Source organism: Lipotes vexillifer, unplaced genomic scaffold (assembly GCF_000442215.2).
Source record: "Lipotes vexillifer unplaced genomic scaffold, Lipotes_vexillifer_v1.1 scaffold477, whole genome shotgun sequence".
Taxonomy (NCBI): domain Eukaryota; kingdom Metazoa; phylum Chordata; class Mammalia; order Artiodactyla; family Lipotidae; genus Lipotes; species Lipotes vexillifer.
The window spans coordinates 4364906-4377947 of NW_006770652.1; positions in this window are offsets into that span (position 1 = coordinate 4364906).

The following is a 13042-nucleotide window of genomic DNA, read 5'->3' on the forward strand; positions in this document are numbered from 1 at the left end:
TACACTAAGGTTCTAGTCTCAAAAGAGAGAGAAGCAAGTTACCGATCTTATTATGCTTCTCTTAATGTTTAAGAGCATCTACGAACTGACCATCGTTTTTGGACCGTGTGGTATCGCTGGGGTGACGCTCGCCGCTTCTATTGAGTGGTGAAGGCGCTGGGAGATTGTGGGGAGTCTCAGGGATTTCGGCCAGTTCCTTTCCGAGGGGTGATTGGGGTCCTTTGTAGAATATTATTGTTCAGAGGAGCGACTGCTTTATTATTCCCCAGAGCCCTGAGTAGTGTCCGATTGCCACTCTTAGGGAAGGAGGAAACAAAGAAATTGTCATGTAATATTACAATGTTGTAGGTCCATTCTCTGTGAAACACAGTTCTGCCGGGTTCTTGTGACCTGGCCTTAGGAAGAAATCTTTATGAACTGATTAAGCTCTTATACATGTTTAAGACAGAGAATGTTTTGCCTTTTTAATTATCACCACATCTTACCTTTTATTTTATTTTATTTTTTGGGGTACGCGGGCCTCTCACTGTTGTGGCCTCTCCCATTGCGGAGCACAGGCTCCGGACGCGCAGGCTCAGCGGCCATGGCTCACGGGCGCAGCCGCTCAGCGGCACGTGGGATCTTCCCGGACCGGGGCACGAACCCGTGTCCCCTGCATCAGCTGGCGGACTCTCAACCACTGCGTCACCAGGGAAGCCCCACATCTTACCTTTTTGTCTTTTAATTTCTCTTGGCAATTTCCCCCCTACTTATCTCTATTAGAGATTCCCATCTCCATTTGAGTAACAAACTTCTTTAAATACTACAAAAGTTAAGAAAAAGATTGTAAACATTTATAACTCTTATTTGAGTTTTATGCCTTTACTTGTGGGGATATTTAATTAACATCCAGAACATAATGGAACCTTTTATGTTTCTGAACAAGACATCAGATTGGATGGAACACATCACTGCTTGCTGCTTTTACCCTTTTTTCTTATCATAGTGCGGTACTTAAAGAAAAAAGAGTGTGTGCTTATTAATAACTGAGAATGCCTGATGTAAAATAGAAAGTATTATGATTCAATAATTTTCATAGCTTTTGCATTTATAAAATAAAGATAATTAGTGAGGGAAAATAGGTATTTCTTTATATCAATAAAATTGATATTAACATTTTACTTTCCTTTTCTCTATTTATAAAAATTAATAAAATAAGGCTTGAATGTGTACCTAGTTCCTTGAAAATTATGAAATAAACTGGCCTAATAATATTTTATTATTATTGTTTTGCAGTTTAGAAGTTTAGTTTTGTTCTATGAATTCTTTGGTAACTAGTCTTCCTCTATGTATCCCTTTACTCTCTTTTTTATGAAAGGAGAAGAAAATAGAATGATATAAATAGACTTCATTCTTTTATTCTTTATCTGCTCCTATAACTTAGGAAGCTATCCTCCCCAACTCCACCTCCACTGGTAGCTTAGCATTTTCCTTTATCCCATATTGATACCAATTGAGAGTTTCCCCTTTAAAGTTCATCCAATTTCCTTCAGTTTCATTATTTTTTTAAAATTAGCTTTCCCCAACAGCTTTTTAGATTTTAACGATATCATTCTTTTATCCATTTATTAGAGAGGGTATTAATCCTTCCCACCAGCAGTTTTGTTAAAACTTCCAGACATTTTTTCCTGCTTCCAAGAGGAAAGTATTCAATCAGTATAATTGTTTATGAGCTAAAAAAGAAAAAAGAAAAAATCCATCTATCTCTTGTTTGTGTTCCGCTTACTTTCCCAATGTGCTAAGCACTGCTGTGAGCCAAGAGGAGGTCTTCTGAAGATATCTGTGGAATCAAATTGAATTGTAGTTCTTTCTACCTGCACTTTTGAGAAATGAAAGCATATTTTAAAATTATTTTAGATCTACTTCCCAAAATTCATATATGAAGCTCATTTCTCTGCAGCTGAAAACTTTGTGTAAGACATTTTCTTTAAAAATCACAGTGGATTGGGGGAAGGCATCTCGTGTGTTATTATATCTCAGAAGTCTCTCTTTCCTTAATGTTTGGTGCATGGTATTGCTTTCCTGAAGATATTTCTCTCTTCATTTCATTTGTGCTTCACTTCCCAGAGACTGGTAAATGAGGGGGGAAATGTGGACTCATGACGCATCATAATATATTGAGATCAATTATTATGTGGGAGTACTTACGTTAAGAAAATTTAAACTGACCTTAGCAGAATTTTGTTGCACTTTGCTCCTTTACTTCTCATCCTGCTAAGCTGTTAATTGTACATAGAACTGCCAAGGTACTTTTCACGGTTAAAAAAAAGGAAGCCGCTTTATGTGGAAAGGATAATTTTTTTTTTTTTTGTCCTATAAACACGGGTCACATTCTTTGTAAAGCTGTTTTTAACAGGCAAAAGTGTACGTGTCTCTAGCAGTTAAACTTGCTCTTTAAAAGACCTAGCATGTCCTTAAATGGAGCAGCAACTCAACGGTGGTTGATATGGTTCCCAAAACCCCACGTTTTAAAAGGGTTTCATTGTCAAGGTGCACCAGGATGTACTTTTAGGTCTATAATACACAGTCTGGGCGTCACAACCACATATTTCCCTCATCTCATTCCAACCCTGGTGTGGTGAAACCAAAAAGACTCCAGATCAAGGAGAGTCAGGATTTGTGGAGAAAGGGCTGTGTAAGTACAGTGAGTACAAATCTTTAAGACCTTCCCCAGACTTCTAAGCAGTTGAGAAGGTAGCTTGTTTGCTCAGTGGGGCAAAGTGTCTCCAGGTCTATCGCTCGAGCTGCTGACATAATTAATGATTTCATTTGGAACCTGAAAGAAGGTACTTGTATTCCCTCTGGCATGGGCAGGGCAAGTTCATGTCCAAACTCTAATACTTTGGGTTGATTTTAGCTAACAAGACTGTTGGTCCTCTTGTTACATACCCAAAACTTGAAAGCCAAATATTATACTAGGCTATGACACTTCCCAGCCTTGAGGAGGTTGACACATCCTAAATATATAAACAGATATTATTATCTAAAGATGAATTACATTCTGGTTAGAGATTCCTTATTCCTAGGTCAAACCGGGAAAACTAAAAACCATAGAACAACCCACCACCACCACCAACCACACAGCAAACTACTTTAAAAATTAATATTTTCCACTAAACCTTATATGCAAAAATTTTCTTGTCCCATTTTACACTATGAGGTTAGTGACGATCCTTGAAAATTAATTATGGTACTGAAAAAGACTTTAATAACATTTCTGCTAAAAATAAACTGGAGGCAGTGTAGTGCCCTGGATTCATTATTGCTTACATCTGGTTTCTATTTTTGTGAGTTTCATCTGGTTCTCAGAGAGTTCATTCACAGTCATCACAGCTTTAGTTTCCTGTTCTCCAATGGGAGAACTTGTCTTGATGACCCATCTATTTTTCATCTGAATGTTGCACTTTTTTACATTAGGAAATGTGGAAAAGGAGAATGAAAACTATATCAGGTCTAATCAAGCAAACTGAAGTCTGAAGAGCATCTTTTAGCACCTGATTTATCCTGAATCCAGTGGCGAATTACAATGAGGAAATCACTCTGTTTTAGACCCTTGTAGAAGCAGGTAGGAAATAAAAGAGAAAATAGATGGAAGGAAGAGGAAGGGAAGATGGAAGGAAAGGAAGGAAAGGGGAGAATGGAAGAAAGAAATTAAAGAAGGGCTTCTTTGTCAATAAGAACACCCATGCCCACCCCATTATATTCCCATTGCCCGTAAGACATGGTAATGTATTCTTCTTCCTTTCCATGTTAACTTTCAGATCTTTTTCAAAGAAAGGAATGAGCTGTATTGTATGATGGTTGAAAACAATGTCTTGGACTCCCTCCCACACTTAGGGAGGGAGGGGCAGGATGCCATAGGAGCCTTAGTCCTTGCTGATCTGGACTTGGGTAGACCAGTTTGACTCTGGTTTATAAGTTATCCTATCTAATATCTTTTTTTCACCATCTAATACTTCCCAGTGGTTCTCCTCTGTGTAAGCAACACCATCCCCTTTTTGAGGTGACTACTTTATCTAAAGATCCTATCTAGTTCATATTCCAAGGTCTCATGAAGCCTATTCTTTTCACCTCACCATATGATTTTCCTAAATTTCCTACCTGCTGATATCCCAGAAATCAAGTCTCCAAAATATCCTAGATGCTATCTACAGTCAGTAACAGTAATTACAAATATTATTGAGCTCCTATACCTAGGACTGTGATGACTTCAAAGAGCATTATTTCATTCACAATAGATTGCAGCATTACCTTTCTTAACTAGGGTAAATAATTACTAGAACTGAGATTTGAATTTCGTTTTGACTGACACTATGGGCCTCTCTAGTACGACACAGGATCTGACTGCCGCATCTCATACCCACTGGTCTATAAGGGTTGATTTGGCTAATGTGACTGGCTAGGCAACTGTTATCTTCTCTCACCCATCCATGTAGGTTCCTGAAAGCTATGCACTTAGTTGAAGAGGTTGAGAAGGACCATTTTTCCATCAAGCGTTGTTGTGACGCTGAGTATCTTCACTGGAAAGCAAACTGTACGATGCTCTAACTCTACAGACCAAAATGAAAAGAAGAGCATTCTTTTTTCCCCCCCTGCTGATTACATGATCTTATTACACACTACAGAAATAGTTCAAGAATCAACCTTATCTGATGGTCTTATGCCAACATTTACTGAAGTTCTACTTTATGCTAAGTTCTATTCTTAGAGCTTTAAAGAAAGCCACATGCATTGGATTATTGCTCTGGTGCCCATAGCAATTATTCAAGATAATTTCTTTCCCTTTCCTTTCAACATCGTATTTGGACCTGCCAATTTCAGCTTTTGTTAAGGGGCATAATATATATTTTTGAAAGTCATGTGAAAAATATGTATGTATCTTTTGGGAAATTGCTATCAAATATACTTTCATTTAAGCTATTTATCACCTACTATGTCCAAGATGTGTATTTTTTAAAAAAAACTATACGCCATGACTACATTTCTTCCTCTATTGCTTGGCTACTTTCTTTCCCTTTTTGTTGTAAGTTACTTCAAATCTTTTTTGGAAGTAAACAGGTAAAAAAGAAAATCTAGTACAAGGTTGAGATATGGTGTCAGGGCTATTTTCAGAGAACATGAAGTCTGTTCATTTGTTCATTCAGTCATTCCATAAATATTTCTTAAATGTCTACTAGGTCAGGCACTTTGTTAGGTGCTGGGATTACACTGATGACATGGAATTTGCAATCTCTTCAGAACTGTGAATCTCTTACTTCTTGTTTACTAAACATTTGACAGTTTTATTATAAATCTTTGAATTTTGACATAGGAAATATTTTACTCACATTGTTTATTGTCTGTCTTCTTCCATTGGAGTAAATGCAAACTCTGTGAAGGCCAAGATCTTTGTCTGTTTTTGCTGTACCTCCAGAATCTAGAGCAATGCTTGCACGTGGTAAGAAGTCAATAAACATTTCAAAGAGTGAAAGAATAAATGAAGATTAAAAGTTACAAATACTTTTCCCCCAAATACACATCCTGGTACAAATACATATATGCATATTTCTTTGATAAGACAGATTTCTACCCTGAGTTGGCAATTTTCTTCACAATTGCCACATACTTAATAGTATCTTATATCAATATACTAAAGGATTACTGATAAATGGAAATAATGTCAGTTTAAACACAATATCCTATGTAATAATGTTAGACTTGCCCAGAAATGAATTAGTTTTACCATCAAAGGCAGGTCCTATTTTCATTTCTGTGTGCATTCATTTTACCTCCCAAACTATAACACAATTAGAATAGTCTCTATCATAAGATCATGCAGCCAAAGTAGAGAATGTTATTTTACCACACCCGAGTAAGGATTCCTGCTAATGGGAAAGACTGGCTATTGTCCTTTAGGTGGTTCCATCATAGCTGAATCATCAATCAACCAAAGCCTTAAGGATGTTGAATTTGCCTTTTTTTTCCTACAGTAAGTAAATACATGTTATTGTCATGGTAGATGAGCTGGGCAGATTAGAATCATACCTGAGTCAGTTCCCCACTCCTTTCCCTAACCGCCACATCCAATTGTATAATAATGCCTATGAATGCATTTTTCAGTCATTTTTTAAAACCACATTTTCCCCTCAAATGACCTGTCATGGCTGTGGTTTAAGTGTTACATTTTCCTTGCAATAGCTTTGAGCAATAGCCTTCCACTTCACCGTGGAGTTTTGAGCTTAATGTACATGCTACATTAATTCAGTGGAATGAAGAATTATATTAAAAACCTAAAATAAATCTGATCTACAAATCCTATCTCTTATAATCCTAAATATTACCTCTCACTGGAGTTTCAGACATCTGTGAATGCATGAAACCTTATTATTGGGTTATTTTTCAATCCTGTCAAGAAAGGCTACTGCATGGCCCAATAGGTTAAAACTTAAAATGCAAGCAACATTGCCTGTTAAAAACACATCATTGGATAGGACTTGAAAATCATAGTTGCTGTCTTGCTCAGTCATCATAGATCTTGGCCTAGAGTTCTTGGCAGGAACAGTGTTTGAATGGGGCCTATCTCAAGCTCTAATAGAAGCTGTTGAAAGAATAAAAGTTGGCAAAATTTTCGGCAGAGAACCAAGGATAGTAGAAACTACTTTCATATTATAAACTGGAGATAATAGAACCTCGTGACCTTAAGTATTGCTTTTAAAAGAGACATCAGACAACCTTATGTTTAATAAAGTGTCATGTTCTTGATTTAAAGGATGAAGCTCAAATAACTAGAACATCATTGAAGTATAAATATTGAAAATCAGGGGAAAAGTTGAGTGCTATAGCAATTTCAAGGGTAGAAATTTCCTTGGTGTCACTCAGTCAGTCTTCAGCATATTGTACTGTGCAAATCTCCTTGGGAATATTGCTCATTCATTAGGTTCTGCTAAATGCTCCTCAAAGAAACCTCATTGTTATCGAACATTAAACCAAAGAGAAACAGACAAAGGCAAAGCCACAGGCTCCATATAAAGGAAGGAGCTCTGAATTACAATCTGTTGGCTTCCAATTTTTGCTACATTTGCTTAGGCAATGAGGGCTATAGTCATCTGTATTTGTCATGAATGTATATTGGCAATATGGGCAGTGGAAAATGTGAGTCAAAGACCTAGAATTTAGTCCTGGCTCTTCCTTTCACCAGCTAGTTTTGCAAGCTTTGAAAAGGCACAGAACCTCTCAGAGTTAGTTTATTCACCTATGAAATACAGACAGCATTAGCACACACTTCACAGGGCTGTCATAATGATTAAATGAAATAATACAGGTAAAGTTAAATCCTTATCGAGATATTTAATTAAATGCATATATTACATTTGACCACTATTCTATACAGAAATACATAGATCTTAATCTGAATTATTCCCTCCTCAGGCATCCAGATGAGTATTTGATAACACATCAGGACAATTAGACGGTGAAAATGACTTTAAGATTGAGGGTTTTTGTTTGGCTTTTTACTCTCTCAATATTTTCCTTCCTTTACCTGATAAATGTTAGCGTTGTGTAAAGCATTTCAGGAAATACCACTCGCCTTGATTCCCAGCATGAATACCATACTGAATATTTTTGAAATAAGGGGTAGCTAATTGATTTGTAACAGGGGTTGGTCTTTTTCAATAGCTGCTGTTATCTGAGCATCTTTGTTTGGATAGCTGCTTCAGCTGTGGCTATTACAATCCCTGTGGCATCCCATGAATCAGCAACGTTCAGTTTTGGGGAGAGTCAGTTTGACCCCTTGTGTAACCGTGGTATCTAAGGACTTCTCTGACATAACAACAAACTTCGAGGTTGAGGTCAGAATAGAGAGATAAGGATTGGAAGTCAAGGAATAAGAACCAAAGGGCAGGAATCAGTATATTCAGCAAATACACAGTGTTACAAGAAAAGGGGAAAAACCTACATCTTTTAACTGCGGAGATTAAATAAGGGAGCAGGATGGTAAGGAGAAAAAGGGAACAATCTCAAATCATATAGAGAATTTCATTTGAACTTACTATTTGTGTGTACATCTGTCTGAACTTGTTGAAGTTCTGATATTCCCTCCTAGGGGATTTTCAACCCACTAATTCTTAGTAAGGAAAACCCGGGTGATGGGCAACGAAATGGATTGGTAAGGTCTGATCAAAGTCTGAATTCCTCCAGACAGCTCTTGCCTGATTTAGGAACTGTAATTTTTTTCCCACCGAAGCCCATACCATAACCATAAAGAGTGTTAGAATTGTAGCTTGAAAGTCCCTGCTTCTGGGTGATCTTTGTGGCTGGAGTCATGGAGAAGAAAGTATCCTAAAGCCAAAGGATCTCTGTTAATGCACACAGGATGGATATGCACCCCACCTAGCTTGGAGCCTTAACTCTGGTTGTCATAAAGGCTTATGTTAATCCTGGGAAGAATTAATGAGATTAACAATTCAATTCATCATTTATTTATTGAACTGAGTTCCTACTGTATGAGGCTAGCTCTGTAGGAGATATAAATATGAAAAAGACACCGTCTATTCCCCTGAGGGATTTACAGACTTGTATGTGTAGAGATTAGGCCTGTATAAAATCTTTAAGCCCTCCATTTTTACTCCTTTTCTCTCAGAGGAATAACGTGAATAAAAATAATTCAATCATATGCAGTGTCATTTCTCCAATAAGAAAGAAAGAACATACAAAAGCCTCCATTTCCTTTTGATGGCATCAGGCTTCTGATGGACCAGAAAAAAGGCCCAGTGTACTGCAGCACAATAAAACTTATTCCTAAAGAGGAGGGCAGAGTCCTGTCGCTATGAGTGTTCTTTCATCAGTAATGATTACTGTGTACCATTTCTATGAAAATTAATATCTTAGAGAGATTACTTACTTAGTAGACACCATTGGTTACCTAATGTCTTTTCTCACACATCCTTCCTCCTTCTTAATAGGTCCCTGATTTTATTCAGGCATTTAACCCTCTCTCTGTGACCACATTCTTTAGGGTGGGCAAGCCCCAGCACTGACCCGGGCCTAGGGATACGTCCTGGTGGGTCTAAACCCATTGTAGTGGGTCTATCCCTTTGCCAGTGATTGGTTAGGTATAAGCATGTGATCCAGTTCTGTTCAGTAAAGTCTATAGAGTGAGGAACATTGGGAAATACTGGAAAGAGTTTCTTTGCTTCTAAGAGAAACAGGGAGAGTCATCTCTACCTTCTGTAGACACGGGTTGCATCTGGATATGTTACCTGGATCTGTGTCACCCATCTTGCCCTCAGTCTCAGGATGAAGCTAACCTACAGAGGAAGGCAGACTGAAGAGGATCTTAGAGGAGCAGAGTCAAGGTCACTGTTTTGACACCTAGAGAACTTTGTGTAGGAGAGATAATAAATGTTAAAATATCAAGCCAATCTGAGTTGAGTTTTCTGTTATTTGCAGCTAAGAAATTTCTAACAGATATAGTCACTGTTGGAGGGAACCATACCTCACACTATGTGTTCTGTAGTTTGAGAGAACTACTTTCACCTTTGCCCATACCTGCAGCCCATCTTTTACACCATGCGATTGAGCAGAGGTGAATGTCAGTGTTGATCTAATTGAAGCCCAGCATACACCTTAAGATGGAGAACTCAGAAAGCAACAAGATATCAGATTTTATCTTCTGGAAGTGTTTTCCTGAAGGAAAAGTTAGAGTTGGTCTGGGAGACTTGAGGGGTATGACAGACAAGGGAATCTAAGTTTTAAGGTGTCTTCCCTAATGTTCACTAGGGAAGAAAGTCCCTGCTTTCATACTTTTTGTATGAAAGTCCAAAGCAGCTAAAATTGCATCTTTTCCTCCTCCCTTCTGAGACAGCTTATTTTAATCCCTCAGTAAATTACTTAGAATACGTGTCGTAGTCTTACGTGTTAGGCTGGTGGAAACTGTAGGACAGGTGGCCAGGGGTAGAGGTATTTGCTTTATTTTATGGTCTTTTTGGCACTACCAACAAGTTTTTCATTGGATGGACTATAACATATCATAGCAATGGACAGTGACAAACAACCTTGGGATCACCAGTGGGGAGAACATACTTCATTTTTTCTAAGACAGCTGTTTCCCCTAGCATACTTACATCTCTGAAATTGGACTGCATTTCACAATTGCTCTTAGCCAAGTGGCAGTCGTGATGTAGCCTTTCATTGCTTGTTCACACACATCAGCACTCGTAGGACTGTCTCTAGTGACTTAGAAGAAATTCCTAGAGACAATAGTGGAGCACTGTCTTAAGAAATGCTGCATCATGAACAGTCCAGATGGCGCAAGGGTTGATATTGTGTGCCAAAACATGGACATGGTTGATTCTGAGTCTGAAAGTTATTCAGAAAGTCATTCATAAAGTATATGGGTAAAGTTATTAGACAGTCAATAACTTAACCAATATATTTAATGAAAAAACCTGTCATATATGCCTATATGTCTGATGCATTTCTCAATAAATATAAAATAAAAATCCTAAGTTATAAGAACACATTCTATCCTAGCTTTACTGGCAGTATTAAAAATATTTTAGAGGTGCATGAAATAATGATGTTGATAACATCTCAGATTCAGTGAAAGATGGTTCCTGGACAGTCAAATCACACTGTCACTGAAGAACCAGACACTTCTACTGCACTTGTCAGAAGGTTACTTCCTCTGAGCACAGTCACCTCTCTTGTTGTTCTTTTTTGAATCAGTGCATCAAGTGGGCACTCCTGATTGGCTAGACTCAGTCACATGACTTCTTCTAACTAGAAAGAAATCTGAGGATGTGATCTCTAATTTATGTTGTGGGAAGATGAGACTCAGGACATGAGAATATCCCAGATTGTAGAAAAATAGTCATACTTCAATAAAGAAATGACATTTGAGATTGGTGTCAAAGCTTATGTGCTGCTTGTAATGAGTAGAGAAGAGTGGGAAAGATGTTCTTAGCAGAACAGTTAGTATGGAGGCAGGAAAGCATTGCTTATATTTGGGGAAAATGGGAGAGTATTGCACATTTATGGGGATTATAGGAAAGGTACATGGGAGCTGGATAGTGGAAGGTCTTCGGTTTCAGGCTTAGGAGTTGGTGTGTATTTCAGGGGCCTTATGGAATTATTAGCATGGGAAGTGGAAGATGCTGTGGTTTCTTTAGTCTTAAACAATCCATGGTCTCCAGCATACTCCCAGAAGGACAGAATTTGTTCAAGGATACTTCTAGGTATTTAGAAGTGATCTGTGTTCAGACTTAATTTTTCTATGCAAATAGATTTTCTAAGGTGCTAAAAAGTACATACTTAATTAGATACCTCAGCTCTTGCACAACTTTCTTTACAAAATGTTCAGATTATATGATTATTTTCTAAAACAGTCATTGTGGGATTTGGTATGGATATGGGTTCTATCCTTTATGCATTTCCCTATCTTTTCATCCACCTTTTAGCAAGAGAATTTGAAGTGGTTTGAGGTTTGGAAGAAAGGTTGGAAGACATGTGCTCCAGCATGCCAGTCTTCAATATTGAATGAGTGTTGACATAATATTTTATTCCTTTTTTCTTTGTTTTTTTCTCCTCTTGGACTTCAAAGCATAATTCTTATTTCATGTTATGAAAACTGTAAGTGAAGTTCCCCTGTAATGGGAAATGAATATAGGTAAAGGGTTTTATCCAAACTTGAAAGAGCTGAATCCAGTCATTTTAAGAAGAGCTGCCTCATATATTCTCATTACCAGCTCAGTTCTCTATGAAGGATGTACTGGGAGAGGTAGTGAATCACAAGGTTTTTGTTATAAACAAATCAAGCAGTTGATGCCTCTGTAGCTATTTGTGATTTTTCTGCTAGTACTTTCAAAAACAAGCCACTAAACATAAAATTTATTATGTGCATTTTCTTCTTTTTTAAATATACCGCTGATGGCAACTACCAACTCTAAGACTATAACACAGAAAGCTGATGTGATTAGCAATCTACATGCCATGAAGAATCTTTGCATTCCTTAGTTTTGCTCCTACTCACAATGTCTGCTGCTATTTGCAAATGGTAGCTTAGCTTCATGATCTGCCTGACTCTTTTGCTTCCAAGCTCACTCATTGTGTCTGTTAGCTTTTGCTATAGACAAACCACCTAAAATCTAGTGGCTTAAAATGACAATCATTTATTGTTACTCATGAGTGACAAGTCATTTGGGTGCTTCTGCAGATCTGAAGCACACATGTGAGTAGCTAGGCTCCCTAATGTCTGTGGTCTCCTGGAGACTTGGCTGGGGCTGTGTATGAGTGAAGATGGCCTCCCTCATGTGTCTGGTTGATGTCTATTAGTGAGAAAAATGGGGATGCCTAGGCCACATACCTCTCACCATCCAACAGTCTGAAAGCTGTTAGGCCTGTGGAGGCTCAGGTGCAAAACTTTCATGTTTTAATTTCCTCCACATTTTTTTCAGTCACAAGGGCAGCCCACATTCAAGGAGTGGGGAAACAGACTTCACCTTTTGATGGAGGAGCTACAAAGTACTGTGAGCATTTTTGCAGCCAATCACTTTCTCTCAAGATAGAGTGACTGGCTGGTATGTCTTCCCTTATAGTCTTCTAGTTGCAAAAATCTGTGCTGTGCAAAGTTTTTTTCCCTCTGTTCACCTTGCTTATTACTTATCTCTGTTTATAGATTGCAGATTTTGCTGTCTTGCCTTCTCCTTAAAGACTTAAATAAATATACCCTGACCCAACCAGCATAGGTAGTGAAAAGAGCACTAAGCCTTTGTTTTCATTTTGATGTGTCAAGAGGCAATGGGAGAGTTCTTACAAGCAAAGCCTCTGCTACAATTTTAGAAAGTATGCTCTGCATAAGGTTACCTAGATTAGGTAGAATGTGCACTCAACTCAGCTGATCAGAATCCCAGCTGCTTCACCACAGAGGGAGGGTCATTTTTCTCTAATTCATACAAAGGTACCATATATGCCAGTGGCATCCTGATTAAAAGCTCTGAGTCCTAATTTCATCAGCTGAAAACTG